General features: G+C 49.8%; 1 pseudogene; it reads left to right on the forward strand.

Moving 5' to 3' along the window:
* The first annotated feature begins 14083 nt into the window (after positions 1-14083).
* On the forward strand, positions 14084-14202 carry LOC148665542 (5S ribosomal RNA; annotated as a pseudogene).
* The last annotated feature ends 705 nt before the right edge of the window (positions 14203-14907 follow it).

Here is a 14907-nt window from a genome sequence, read left to right on the forward strand (position 1 = left end):
CCTTTATCTAGATCTGGTAACCTGTTCGTCGCTGGTGGGCCAGATCGTGTCCCCCGTCACTATACTGGGGCAATAGGACCCACACAGACCGCAGGGTAAAGCACCCCCTGCTGGCCCCACAGAGAGGGAGAGGTAGAGGTAGGGAGAGAGGTAGGGAGGGGAAAAGGGAGAGGTAGGGAGAGAGGTAGAGAGAGGGAGAGGTAGAGATAGGGAGAGAGAGGAGGAGTACAAATTCAAGCAGAGGCCTGAGTGGAGCACTGTCGTATGGCCCTGACATCAATCCCTCAACTCTCTGCATAAAGCAGTGTCTTATGGCCATGACATCCCACCCCCACCACTCTCAGTGGAAAGCACTGTCGTATAACCATGACATCCCACCTCCACTGCTCTCTGCGAAAAGCAGTATCTTCAGGCCCTGACATCCCACCCCCGCCACTCTCTACGTAAAGAAGTTTCGTATGGCCCTGACACCCACCCCTCCACTCTCTGCTTAAAGTAGTGTCATCAAGCCCTGACATCCCACCCCCGCCACTCTCTGCGTAAAGCAGTGTCGTCAAGCCCTGACATCCCACCCCCGCCACTCTCTGCGTAAAGAAGAATCGTCAGGTCTTGTCATCCCGGCCTCGCCACTCACTGCGTTAAGCACTGTCGTATGGCCCTGACACCCACCCCTCCACTCTCTGCATAAAGCAGTGTTTTCAAACCCTGACATCCCACACCCTCCACTATCTGCGTAAAGCACTGTCGTATGGCCCTCACATCCAACCCAAGCCAATCTCTGCGTAAAGCAGTATCGTCAGTTACTGAAATCCCACCCCCGCCACTCTCTGCGTAAACCAGTCGAATGGCCCTGACACCCACCCCTCCATTCTCTGCATAAAGCAGTGTCGTCAATCCCTGATATCCCAAGGCTGCCACTATCAGCGTAAAGCAGTATCGTCAGGCCCTGACATCCCACCCCCGCCACACTCTGCGTAATGTAGTATGGTCAGGCTCTGACATCCCACCCACGCCACTCTCTGCCTAAAGCACTGTAATATGACCCTGACACTCACCTCTCCACTCTTTGCGTTAAGCAGTGTTGTCAGGCCCTGACACCCACCCCTCTACTTTCTGCATGAAGCACTGTCTTTATGCCTTGACACCCACCCCCCACTCTCTGCGTAAAACACTGTCATATGGCCCCGACATCCCAGCCTCACCGCTCACTGCGTTAAGCACTGTCGTATGGCCCTGACACAAACCTCTCCACTCTCTGCATAAAGCAGTGTCGTCAAGCCCTGACATCCCACCCCCTCCACTCTCTGCATAAAGCAGTGTCGTCAAGCCCTGACATCCCACCCCTCCACTCTCTGCGTAAAGAAATGTCGTATGGCCCTAACATCTAACCCCCGCCACTCTCTGCATAAAGCAGTCTCATCAGGCCTTGACATCCCACCCCTGCCTCTCTCTGCGTAAAGAAGTGTCGTATGGCCCTGACACCCACCCCTCAGCTCTCTGCATAATGCAGTATCGTGAGGCCCTGACATCCCAACCCTGCCACTCTCTGCATGAAGCAGTGTCTTCATGCCCTGACATCCCACCCCCGCCACTCTCTGCGTAAACCCCTGTCGTATGGCCCTGACACCCACCCCTCCACTCTCTGCATAAAGCAGTGTCGTCAATCCCCTATATCCCAAGGCCGCCACTATCAGCGTAAAGCACTATCGTCAGGACCTGAAATTACACCCCCGCCACTCTCTGCGTAAAGCAGTATGGTCCGGCCCTGACATCCCACCCACGCCACTCTCTGCGTTAACCCCTTTCGTATGGCCCTGACACCCACCCTTCCACTCTCTGCATAAAGAAGTCTCATCAGGGCCTGACATCCCACCCCTGCCACTCTCTGCGTAAAGCACTGTCGTATGGCCCTAACATCCAACCCCTTCCACTCTCTGCGTATACCAGTATCGTCAGGCCCTGACATCCCACCCCCGCCACTCTCTGCCTAAAGAAGTGTCAATTGCCCTGAGACCCATCCCTCCACTCACTGCGTTAAGCACTGTCGTATGGGCCTGACACCAATCCCTCCACTCTCTGCGTAAAGAATTGTCGGATGTCCCTAGCACCCACCCCCGCCACTATCTGCGTAAAGAAGTATGATCAGGCCCTGATATCCCACCCCCGCCACTCTCTGCCTAAAGATGTGTCGTATGGCCCTGAGACCCACCCCTGCCACTCTCTGCGTATACCAGTATCGTCAGGCCCTGACATCCCACCCCCGCCACTCTCTGCCTAAAGAAGTGTCAATTGCCCTGAGACCCATCCCTCCACTCACTGCGTTAAGCACTGTCGTATGGGCCTGACACCAATCCCTCCACTCTCTGCGTAAAGAATTGTCGGATGTCCCTAGCACCCACCCCCGCCACTATCTGCGTAAAGAAGTATGATCAGGCCCTGACATCCCACCCCTGCCACTCTCTGCCTAAAGATGTGTCGTATGGCCCTGAGACCCACCCCTGCCACTCTCTGCATAAATCAGTGTCGTCAGGCCCCGACATCCCTCCCCCTCCACTCTCTGCGTAAATCACTGTCGTATGGCCCTGACATCCAACCACCGCCATTCTCTGCGTAAAGCAGTATCGTCAGTTCCTGAAATCCCACCCCTGTCACTCTCTGCGTAAAGAAGTGTCGTATGGCCCTAACATCTAACCCCCGCCACTCTCTGCATAAAGCAGTCTCATCAGGCCTTGACATCCCACCCCTGCCTCTCTCTGCGTAAAGAAGTGTCGTATGGCCCTGACACCCACCCCTCAGCTCTCTGCATAATGCAGTATCGTGAGGCCCTGACATCCCAACCCTGCCACTCTCTGCATGAAGCAGTGTCTTCATGCCCTGACATCCCACCCCCGCCACTCTCTGCGTAAACCCCTGTCGTATGGCCCTGACACCCACCCCTCCACTCTCTGCATAAAGCAGTGTCGTCAATCCCCTATATCCCAAGGCCGCCACTATCAGCGTAAAGCACTATCGTCAGGACCTGACATTACACCCCCGCCACTCTCTGCGTAAAGTAGTATGGTCAGGCTCTGACATCCCACCCACGCCACTCTCTGCGTAAAGCACTATCGTCCGGCCCTGACATCCCACCCCCTCCACTCTCTGCGTTAACCCCTGTCGTATGGCCCTGACACCCACCCTTCCACTCTCTGCATAAAGAAGTCTCATCAGGGCCTGACATCCCACCCCTGCCACTCTCTGCGTAAAGCACTGTCGTATGGCCCTAACATCCAACCCCTTCCACTCTCTGCGTATATCAGTATCGTCAGGCCCTGACATCCCACCCCCGCCACTCTCTGCCTAAAGATGTGTCGTATGGCCCTGAGACCCACCCCTGCCACTCTCTGCGTATACCAGTATCGTCAGGCCCTGACATCCCACCCCCGCCACTCTCTGCCTAAAGAAGTGTCAATTGCCCTGAGACCCATCCCTCCACTCACTGCGTTAAGCACTGTCGTATGGGCCTGACACCAATCCCTCCACTCTCTGCGTAAAGAATTGTCGGATGTCCCTAGCACCCACCCCCGCCACTATCTGCGTAAAGAAGTATGATCAGGCCCTGACATCCCACCCCTGCCACTCTCTGCCTAAAGATGTGTCGTATGGCCCTGAGACCCACCCCTGCCACTCTCTGCATAAATCAGTGTCGTCAGGCCCTGACATCCCTCCCCCTCCACTCTCTGCGTAAATCACTGTCGTATGGCCCTGACATCCAACCACCGCCATTCTCTGCGTAAAGCAGTATCGTCAGGCCCTGAAATCCCACCCCTGTCACTCTCTGCGTAAAGAAGTGTCTTCAAGCCCTGACACCCATCCCTCCACACTCTGCATAAAGAAGAGTCGTATGGCCCTGACACCCACCCCTGCACTCTCTGCATAAAGGAGTCTCATCAGGCCCTCACATCCCACCCCCACCACTCTCTGCGTAAAGCACTGTCATTATGGCCCTGACACCCCCCCCTCCACTCTCTACGTTAAGCAGTGTTCTTAGGCTCTGAGATCCCACCCCCACTACTGTCTATGTAAAGAAGTGTTGTATGGCCCTGACACCCACCCCTCCAATCTCTGCATAAAGCAGTCTCATCAGGCCCTGACATCCTACCCCCGCCACTCTCTGTGTAAAGCATTGTCGCATGGCCCTGACATCCAACCCCCGCCACACTCTCCGTAAAGCACTATCGTCAGGCTCTGACATCCCACCCCTGCCACTCCCTGCCTAAAGAAGTGTCATACAGCCCTGCCGACCACCCCTCCACTCTCTGCGTTAAGCAGTGCTGTCAGGCTTTGACATCCCAAACCCGCCACTCTCTCCGTAAAGAATTGTCGTATGGCCCTGACACCCACCCCTCCATTCTCTACATAAAGCAGTGTCTTCATATCCTGACATCCCACCCCTGCCACTCTCTGCGTAAAGCAGTATCGTCAGGCCCTGACATCTAACCCCCGCCACTCTCTGCGTTAACCCCTGTCGTATGGCCCTGACACCCACCCCTCCACTCTCTGCGTTAAGCAGTGCTGTCAGGCTCTGACATCCCACCCCTGCCACTCTCTGCGTTAACCCCTGTCGTATGGCCCTGACACCCACCCCTCTATTCTCTACATAAAGCAGTGTCTTCATGCCCTGACATCCCACCCCCGCCACTCTCTGTGTAAAGCACTATCGTCAGGCCCTGACATCCCACCCCCTCCACTCTCTGCGTTAACCTCTGTCGTATGGCCCTGACACCCACCCTTCCACTCTCTGCATAAAGAAGTCTCATCAGGCCCTGAGATCCCACCCCCGCCACTCTCTGCCTAAAGAAGTGTCAATGGCCCTGAGACCCATCCCTCCACTCTCTGCGTTAAGCAGCGTTGTCAGGCCCTGACATCCCACCCCTGCCACTCTGTGCGTAAAGCACTGTCGTTTGGCCCTAACATCCAACCCCTTCCACTCTCTGCGTATACCAGTATCGTCAGGCCCTGACATCCCACCCCCGCCACTCTCTGCCTAAAGAAGTGTCAATGGCCCTGAGACCCATCCCTCCACTCTCTGCGTTAAGCAGTGTTGTCAGGCCCTGACATCCCACCCCTGCCACTCTGTGCGTAAAGCACTGTCGGATGTCCCTAACACCCACCACAGCCACTATCTGCGTAAAGCAGTATCATCAGTCCCTGACATCCCACCCCCGCCACTCTCTGGGTAAAGAAGTATGATCAGGCCCTGACATCCCACCCCCGCCACTCTCTGCCTAAAGATGTGTCGTATGGCCCTGAGACCCACCCCTGCCACTCTCTGCATAAATCAGTGTCGTCAGGCCCTGACATCCCACCCCCGCCACTCTCTGCATAAAGCAGTATGGTCAAGCCCTGACATCCTACCCCCGCCACTCTCTGCCTAAAGCACTGTCAAATGGCCCTGACACCCACTCCTCCACTCTCTGCGTTAAGGAGTGTTGTCAGGCCCGAACATCCAAGCCTCGCCTCTCACTGCATTAAGTACTTTCGTGTGGCCCTGACACCCACTCCCCCACTCTCTGCATAAAGCAATGTCGTCAAGCCCTGACAACCACCCCTCCACTCTCTGCATAAAGAAGTGTCGTCAAGCCCTGACATCCCACCCCCTCCACACTCTGCTTCAAGCAGTATTGTCAGGACCGGACATCCTACCCCTCTCACTCTCTACGTAAAGAAGTGTCGTATGGCCCTGACATCCCACCCCCGCCACTCTGCATAAAGCAGTTTCGTCAAGCCCTGACATCCCACCCCTGCCACTCTCTGCGTTAACCCCTGTCGTATGGCCCTGACACCAACCCCTCCACTCTCTGCATAAAACAGTGTCGTCAAGCCCTGACATCCCACCCCTGCCACTCTCTGCCTAAAGAAGTGTCATATGGTCCTGACACCCACCCCTCCACTCTCTGCGTTAAGCAGTGTTGTCAGGCCCTGACATCCCACCCCCTCCACTCTCTGCGTAAAGCACTGTCATATGGCCCTGATATCCCAACCTCGCCACTCACTGTGTTAAGCACTTTCGTATGGCCCTGACACCAATCCCTCCACTCTCTGCGTAAAGAATTGTCATATGGCCCTGACACCCACCCCTCCACTGTCTGCGTAAAGCAGTGTCTTCATGCCCTGCCATCCCACCATCGGCACTATCTGCGTAAAGCAGTATCGTCAGGCCCTGACATCCCACCCCTGCCACTCTCTGCGTAAAGAAGTGTCGTGTGGCCCTGACACCCACCCCTCCACTCTCTGCATAAAGCAGTCTTATCAGGCCTTGACATCCCACCCCGCCACTCTTTGTGTAAAGCAATGTCGTATGGACCTGTATTGTGCTCTCTGAAGGCACCAGTTCTGTAGGGTTTGGGCATTTACTGGGAGAATTTTAAATTGTAGCAGTAAATCACAAAATCGATTATTTTGTGGCTTTAGAATCCAACCTGCGATATCACTCAAACAACGCACACACACAGGTGCTAATACACGAGGATACATTTATTAATACATAGAATATGCATGTAAACCTAACAGATCTTATCGAGAGGGTTATCAGAAAACAAAAGGTATATATTCAGTCAGTTACAAAGTGTTACATATATCAAGAGGACATACGTTCAGTATATCATTCATTTAGACCGTTTCGTAAATGACCTTAGTTATAACTTCTACATTAGATACTCAAAACAAGTACATAACTCTTAGGAATTAAATTGATATCAACTGGTTGGGATAACAATTGAATTCTCGAGCAGTAATGCAGTGAAGTTGAATACTCATCCAATCTTTGGGGATTCAGATCTCCTGCGGGCACAAAGAAACAGTTGCAGGCTTGTTGCTGTCCAATCCGCGCTCTCTGGCTCGGTGCCAGTCTTTGCTGTGCAGTTTGCGACGGTGCGCTGCAGATGCTCACTGGCCTGCTAGTTAGTGTTGGCTTTAACTAGCAAAGTTTGTGCACAGGAGAAAAGATGACTGTGGGTCCCAGCAAGTCAGGAAGAGGACTGGTTCGTTCCTGTTGAAGAGCTAGTTCTGAATAGTGATTCAGCTGTCCACAGTTACGACCTGTTCACGAGGCTTGCTGCTGGTGCTAACCTCGGGTGGATCCTCTGGTTACTCTCTGGCAACCTCCACTCTAGACTCTTAGAACGAAGGAAAGTTCTGGCACTCCGACACACTGGCCGTTCCGTGGTTGTCCGGGCTGTGTCTCAGGATGGTCAGGAGGCGCTCTGCGAGAATGTCCTGCCCTTGGGAGCCTTCTGCTCCTGGGCCGTCCTGCCCTGGAACTCTCCTTTGAATTCCCTTTAGAAAAGTCCACAGAATCCTCTCTCAGGCCCTCTGTGTTGCCTGTTTTTACCTGGAGGAACTTCAGCTCGTTGATTGGCTGAAAGTTCCAGGGGCATCAGAGTCCCACGTGGGTTACTCGGCCCTACCAGTCCCTGATTGGTTGATCAAGGTGAGATATGAGTCACTTACTCCTGACACTTAGGAATGCAGTCCAGATGTCCATCTGGCACTCCCTAGACAGATATGCACCAATGGATGACCATTGATCATGATAGCCAGGCTTAGCTAAGTGCATCCCCCTTTGGGAGCTGTCCCTTATCAAAAGAAAACATCTTTAAATCAGCCTGCATGAATAGTTTCTCTGTGGCTGCACCACAGAGATGAACAGAGAGATGAGGCCTCATTTGGGAAAGCACAGAAACACTTGATTCTGTCTTATTAACAAGCATTGCCGCTACATATCCCCCCTTTTTGAAGGTCACGAGGTCCTGAGGCGTTGTTGCCTTCAAAACAAAACAGAGTTAAGTGATGTCCCTTGTCATTAGAACATTAACCTTAAATGTCCACATTACTCCTCGAGAATTCATACCGGAACCAGCATTGGGAACAAACAGGATGAAGAACATCTGGAGTACTGTATGTATAAACACGGTAGGAGACATCGTCTCAGTCTAGGCATTACACATCAGGAAGTTTACTGTCAATATCTGATACCTCTGTAGTAGATATTTGGGGAGAAGTCACTTCCTTTCTTTTGACATGCTACCTTTGACTCATTCATGCTACCCAGAGTACATCTTGTTCCTGTTCCCAGCCCCCCTGATGACCCACGACACCTGTGTTGGGTATCTGCTAGGGTGGTTTGGAGGTTTGTTCCATTAAAGCAAACTCAACTACCTGTACCTCTTCAGGGCTTACTGTTTCTTGGATTTCTATCCAATTCAATAGTGTGGCACCTGAAGGCATCCACGACCTCAAATTTGGTCTTATGTTGTCTGGTTCTAGACAGTACAGTGTTAAGTCACCAAGCTGTACTATGGCCTCCTCGGGAACTTGCAGGAAAACTATTTGGTTAGGTAGCTGCATTGCGGTAGCTGTATCATGCCTGTCACAAGTCATAGTGTCAGTTAAATGTGGTGTGCTGACCAGCCTTTTACTTCTCACCTGCTCTTCATGGGGTTCATTAACCTCCCTCTGCCCATTAGTAGCTTTACACCCTTCATTGGTGAATCGTTTAGACACAGCCAATGGATAGCTTTGGTAGCCATACCCATCTCAAGATTTGGAACCAAATTCAATCTTGGATTGCCGTCTGGGTGAGCTATGAACGATGGGGTTAACTGGGGTTAAAAGAGTGGAATCAAGTGGGTTTGGGAATTGTGCCATGGTTAGACTGGCTACAGTGGCACTAAACTCCCTTAACAGGTCTTGTGTCAACATTCTGGCCTGTTGCACACAAGCATAAACCCACTGTATAACACTGGCAATCATGTCCACTGGTTGGGGGATAAGGTTTTTTTCTATTTGTTCATGCCTGTGCTCTAGGAACCCTGCAGGGGGCGGTGCAGCAGTGGAGCATGCCTGACCCTCGGCTGAGTGGTCATCTGGAGCACCTGAGTGATCTGGGATTGTTACCCCATTCTCACTGTTCAGGTCCACCCTGCACACTTCCTGATTGAGGAATCCCTCTATCGGCATGTTTACAATCATTCACTGGGCGTGGGTGTAGGACACCTGCTCGCTCCCCCCTTCCCTCGCTTGGGGTTCAGGGAGCTGCCCCAGCACTGGGATAGCTAGTTCACTGTCTTTGAACTTACTATCACCCACCAGGCCCATGTCAGTGCAGGCGGTGATTCTGACACCCCTCTTTGCTATGTCCTGCACTGGCAGGCGGGTGACTTGACCATCCAGCTCCAGTCTGGCTGAACCACTGTTGGTCAGACTCAGACTGACAAACTGAGCTGGTGGCTGTAAGAAAACCGGCTCGGCTTTCATTCCCTGTCCCTTCCTGGGGGACTGGGTGTGTTGGCAACCCTGCCGTTGAGGCAGGGACATTCAGGTCAGTCTACCTCACTACCTGGTAGTTGTGAGAAATAATGTTACCTGGGTGCAGGTTCCCTGGGTCACAGCAGAGGGAATCGGCATCTGGGAACGGGTGTGTCCACAGCGCAGTAGTCTCAGTGTCCAGCTGGACCTCCTGTCTAACCTGTGAATGTTGCACCAGGGGCACTTGGTGGTGGCCCCGTGACAGCTGCTCAAGCAGATCCTCACTAATAGAGGACCTCTCAGGGCTAAGGGTGAGGGCTACATCACCAACCTGCTCTCCTGCCATCTGGATCCCTTCCACCACTGCAGGGTGGTGTTCCTGACCCCTCTTGGGTGCCAGGGTGCACAGGGAAAGCTCCTTTTCCTCGCCAGGTGGGGAGATCTGCTCCTTTAGGGATGTAAAAGGTGTGTGCTTTACCTGGTGGATCAGGCGGCTGCTTGGAGCACCGCTCCTGTGGCAGGGAGGCTGTTGGGACCTTGGCTGGGACACGACTTCCCTGTATATCCGGGGAACAAGGAAATATTTTTATTTCTTGTCCAGAGGGAGCAGAAGGAATCTCCACATAGGCTTCTGTGTTCGGTGGGCACTGTGTGAGCACAGTCTGCCTCTTGGCCCCCCTTTCCTTCTGTACAGAAGGCTTAGGAGCCTTGACCTGTTTCCACACCTTGCCTTTCTGGTGATCCACCAAAGGTTCCTCTCTGAGTCGCATGCCCTTTTTTTTTTCTACCCGTTTGAGCTTGCCGTGTGACATCAAACACCTTTCAACCTCAGTGTCAATCAGTGTCTCACTGGGTAAGACATCTCCCATGGCAGCCTTGAGGTAAAAGCTTCCTGCTTTTCCTCTGTGTTTTACTGCCTGCTCTGTGACTTCAGGGGTGGAGTCAGCACAATACCGGTTCCACGATGTATTCGGTGAACCTGAACGGAATATGTTAGTGCCTGGTCAAATGCGAGGAATTAAAAAAAAACCTGGAAAATCGACTAAATGTCATAAATTTAAAGCGTGTAGTCTGCATGAACAGAGCAACACAGCAGTCTGTAAAAACGAAGCCACAAGTCCTCTTTTATCTCGGGCAGTGCATTCCAATAAGATGGCTCTGCAGAAGACATGAGAAATGCTGAACTCGTTCCTGCCATTATTGCTACTCCTGCTACTGTAGTTTTAAGTTCTAATCAGCGGGCATGTACAGTTGTACAGGGGCTAGACTACTTTGCGCCGTCAAAATTCCATTATTCGAATTTAAGGTTTTATTAATAACAGCATTAACTATACAATGCGTGCTCAAAAACCGCTACCCATTAGCTTAAAAAGCAGCCGTGTTTTAACAAAGTGTGGTATTCGAACAGTAAACGCTGAAGTATTTAATACTTACTTGTGAGCAGATCTTCCTTGATTCAGACACACTCTTGCTCGCCCGATGCTTTCAGAGCAATATCTGAAATGAGGCTCAAAATGGAACGAAAGCTGAATCAGGCAAAGGTCACAAGGCACTCGGGATCACTGTACACTATCACATCCTGCTTGCACTGTCCAACTAAAAGCTTAGAAGGATCAGAAAGGACAAAAACAACCCTTGAATCCACAATCTTGAACTTAAGGGTCACCAGCTCTCCACTATTACAACAGAAATATTACTAGCATTGATTCAACATAGTATAGTAGGCTGAGACTTTGAATGCAATGGGGTGGTGGCCAAGAGCTAAGTTGTCGGTCTTCTAAACCTACTGTGCCTTCCTTATTCACCGCCATGTTATTTTATCTAGCTCGACAAGTAACTTGCAAAACGTCTCTACTTGTTACTCTGTCTCAAAATTGTAGTGCAAAGTTATCTGTTACAGCCTTAACAGAATGCAAAAATCAAATATATGGGATTTGTTAAGAACTTTATTGTCTTTTCACAAATTAATACAGAATAATACAAAGAAGACATTTTATAGTCTTATATTGAAACCATGAAGCCTATGCACACATTCACAAGAGATTACAATAGAAAAATGTATTTGCTCCGGAAAATTAGATCACGTATGATGTTAAATAATTTCTTAAAATCACACTAAATTGCGATCTTGAAACCAAAATTAGAAATATTGAAAACAACCTTTGTCCCCCAGGAAGAAAAGCTGTTTTACACTGATGGGACCCGGTTTTAGGTAATCAAGATTGGCAAGACAGCTGCGCCCTAGCAAAGGAAAATGTTACACAAACTTTGGAAAGCACACTCTGAATCCATCCGTATATTTGATTTCTAAGATCCGTTCAAGGCAACTTGGCTCTTCACAAGCAAATCATTTCAGAGGAGAAATTCAGTTTAGTCAACTACTGGTGCATTCAGCACACCTTTTCTTCTCACTTGTCAGGATGGCCGAGTGGTCTAAGGTGCCAAGCTCAAGGATGTGTGTCTTTCTAGCTGGCTTGGGTGTTCTGGTCTCCAAATGGAGAGGTGGGTTCAACTCCCACTCCTGACAGCTTCTGTTTCTACCTCTCTTGAATTGTTCCAGTGCTTGCTGACAGTGAATGACTGTAAAAGCAGCAGAAGTAAGCAAGCAACTCATTGCAATTTGCAGAGTATTGTGCACTGTTAAAATCCATGGGTTTTCATACTTTTTGGAATTCGTAGCTCAAGAAGTGACTCCTGTTTCATTTTCTATTCATCAACTCGATTTGCATTCTGCCCCTCACACCTCACAACAGAATAACAAACGGCTTCATAAGCCAAAGGATTCCCATGCAGATACAGTTTGCACTACTGTATGTATTAGGTAACCCAAATGAAATATTTTAGTGTTGTCTCAAATATAAGGAATTTCATGAAACCTCAGAATGGAACGCTTGCAGAAAATGCCAGCAATTCAAAGCGTGTAGGCAGCATGAACAGACCAAGGCAGCTCTAAGTTACAGCGATCTGAAGCCACAATTCCTTATTGTGCTCAGCAGTGCTTTCCGAGTCGACGGCTCTGCATAAGAAATGAGAAATGCTGGACTCCAAATACGATCTTGCCATTCCCAGTGGGCAAAAGACGTATAATTTCTAATCTATTAAACGCATACCTTAGACGTCTAAATGTGGTCGGCAAATCATCTTGAATGAAATTCTAATATACGCCTATTGTTATACGTCAATTATACATCTATGATTAGATGTTCATTATACGTAAATGGTTGGAGTTCTATTATACGGATAAATTTAGAGGACTATTATACATATATGGTTGGAGTTCCGGATAACTTTAGACGACTATTATACGGATAACTTTAGAGGACTACTATACGTATATGGTTAGAGGTCTATTATACGGATAACTTTAGAGGTCTATTATACGTATATGGTTAGAGGTCCATTATACGGATAACTTTAAAGTTTTATTATAAAATATTTTTATTTCTTGTCCAGAGTGAACAGAAGGAATCTTCATATGGGCTTCTGTGTTCGGTGGGCACTGTTTGAGCACAGTCTGCCTCTTGGCCCCCCTTTCCTTCCGTACAGAAGGCTTAGGAGCCTTGACCTGTTTCCACACTTTGCCTTTCTGGTGATCCACCAAAAGTTCCTCTCTGAGTCGCATGCCCTTTTTTTTCTGCCCATTTGAACTGTGTAAGACATCTCCCATGGCAGTCTTGAGGTAAAAGCTCTTGCTTTTCCTCTCTGTTTTACTGCCTGCTCTGTGACTTCAGGGGTGGAGTTAGCACTCACTTGGGAGTGGCTGACCTCATCCAGGCAGGAACCCTTCCGCTCAATCAGATAGACTGAGGGAGGGAGAGGGGGCGGGTCTCCGCCTCCTCAGTGGAGAGTATCAGCTCATTCACGCTTCCGGCAGCCTTGGGGAGCGTTTGTCCCTGTCCTAATAAAGCTTGTCCAAGCCTGGCCAGGCGAGCGGCTACTGAATCCTTTTGTTCAGCCTTTTCTAGCCCTTTCCCTCCCCGGGTGTTCTCATGGCACTTAGGACGCTGGGTGCGGTTCTGTGTGCATGCTTTGGAACGGGGCTTAGCCAGCTCAGGAGCCTGTGCTCCTTCGAGCAGGAGGGAGTTAACCCTGCTGGCTCTGACTGCGAAAACAGTCGCTTTAGCAGCTTTTTGCTCAGAGCGACTTTGGACATCATATATTCGCGAGGGGACTCTGCTCTCTCGTGCTTAATGTTAAGGGCGGCGGCTATCGCGGCAGTCGGGTCAATAAACGCACTGTATTCCTCGATAAGTTCTTGACACAGCTCCTCAAAATCATTACAGACTTCTTTCATCTGCCTAGCCATCCACTCATGTACAGCTCTGCTGGTAGTTTTCCTGACCAGAAACACTTTCTCCTGTTCTGTGGCATTTGGCAGGTACTGCAGGGTATACCTGAGGTCCTGAATATAACTCTCAATATTATTCTCTGACACTGCAGGGTCAAATCTCTCTATGTCCTTCGCTAGCTCTCTCAGAGAATGGAGGTTTATTCTTCTAGCTTCTCCGCTGACAGAGATATGGAGATATGGAGGAGATCATGGTCTGACTTGTCGCTGCTAGAGAGAGGGCTTAATAGCGACTCAAATTCAGACCTTTTAGCAACCATCGTTAAACTTAAAGAGTATTATTTTTAAGTATGAAATCACAGTTCTACCACAGAAAACCACAAGATCAAGTATGCAATCAACCCAGTAGATCGCAAAAGATCACAAAACAATCAAAAAAAGCAGCGTCGTAAAAGAAGTGATGCAGCTGTCCTCTCAATAAGAAGGGTGCCAGTGAGCCCAGCTTTTGCTTACGGCCACACCCCCTTGAGCATGCCTGATCTCATCTGATTTCGGTAGCTAAGCAGGCATGGGCCTGGTTAGTACTTGGATGAGAGACTGCCTGGGAATACCAGGTGCTGTAATCATTTAAGCTATAGGGAAAACCGGTTCAGGGACGCCAAATATGTAATCATAGTGGCTCTCTGAAGGCACCAGTTCTGTAGGGTTTGGGCATTTACTGAGACAATTATTAATTGTAGCAGTAAATCACAAAGTTGATTCTTTTGGTGGCTTTAGAATCCAACCATGCGACATAACTCAAACAACGCGCACACACAGGTACTAATACACGAGGATACATTTATTAATACATAGAATATGCCTTAAACTAACAGATCTTATCGAGAGGGTTATCAAAATACAAAAGATATATATTCAATCAGTTACGAAGTGTTACATATATCAAGAGGACATACGTTCAGTATATCATTCATTAAGACCGTTTCATAAATGAACTTGGTTATAACTTCTACATTAGATACTCGAAACAAGTACATAACTCTTAAGAATTAAATTGATATCAACTGGTTGGGATAACAATTGAATTCTTGAGCTGTAATGCATTGAAGTTGAATACTCATCCAATCTTTGGGATTCAGATCACCTGCGGGCACAAAGAAACAGTTGCAGGCCAATCCGCGCTCTCTGGCTCGGTGCCAGGCTGTGCTGTGCGGCTTGCGACGGTGCGCTGCTGATGCTCACTGACCGGCTAGTTAGTGTTGGCTTTAACTAGCAAAGTTTGTGCACAGGAGAAAAGATGACTGTGGGTCCCAGCAAGTCAGGAAGAGGAC

This window comes from Lepisosteus platostomus, chromosome 5 (genome assembly GCF_059453375.1).
Source record: "Lepisosteus platostomus isolate fLepPlt1 chromosome 5, fLepPlt1.hap1, whole genome shotgun sequence".
NCBI classification, from domain to species: Eukaryota; Metazoa; Chordata; class Actinopteri; order Semionotiformes; family Lepisosteidae; genus Lepisosteus; species Lepisosteus platostomus.